We start from the raw sequence: 496 nt of genomic DNA, 5'->3' as shown, positions 1-496 counted from the left end.
TCTCTCTCTCTCTCTCTCTCTCACTCACACACACACACACACAACACACACACACACACACACACACACACACACACACACAGATCTCCTGATTTCTCACTACTATAAAAGACGAGGCCCAGAACCTAGATATCACATTCCAACCTCGAATAGCCTCTCCCACATTAGCTTTAGTACAGTTTGTGTGTGAATACTTGCCCTCCCCTTGTTTTGACTGCACATGCGATTGAGGTGTCTGCCTTGTCTCTCATCATGACCGGGAAGTAAGCAGTATTTGTTAAGTCTTCATCTGATACAGTGGCCATAATGAACCACGTACGCAGGTGCAGGGCTAACCGCCAGTCAAAACAGCGCAAAGCGCTCATATTATGGCCCTGGCTATTGCGAAGAGATAGCTTTAGCCGTTAGCATCTCCCTTGCACCTCAGACGTCTCTCGGATGAGAGTGATAACGGCACTCCAGAACTTCCTCGCCAAACCGGCAAAACGATAGAGTG

This window comes from Brachyhypopomus gauderio, chromosome 1, assembly GCF_052324685.1.
Source record: "Brachyhypopomus gauderio isolate BG-103 chromosome 1, BGAUD_0.2, whole genome shotgun sequence".
Taxonomy (NCBI): domain Eukaryota; kingdom Metazoa; phylum Chordata; class Actinopteri; order Gymnotiformes; family Hypopomidae; genus Brachyhypopomus; species Brachyhypopomus gauderio.
The sequence above is the reverse complement of the archived record's forward strand: the minus strand, read 5'-3'. Positions refer to the sequence as shown.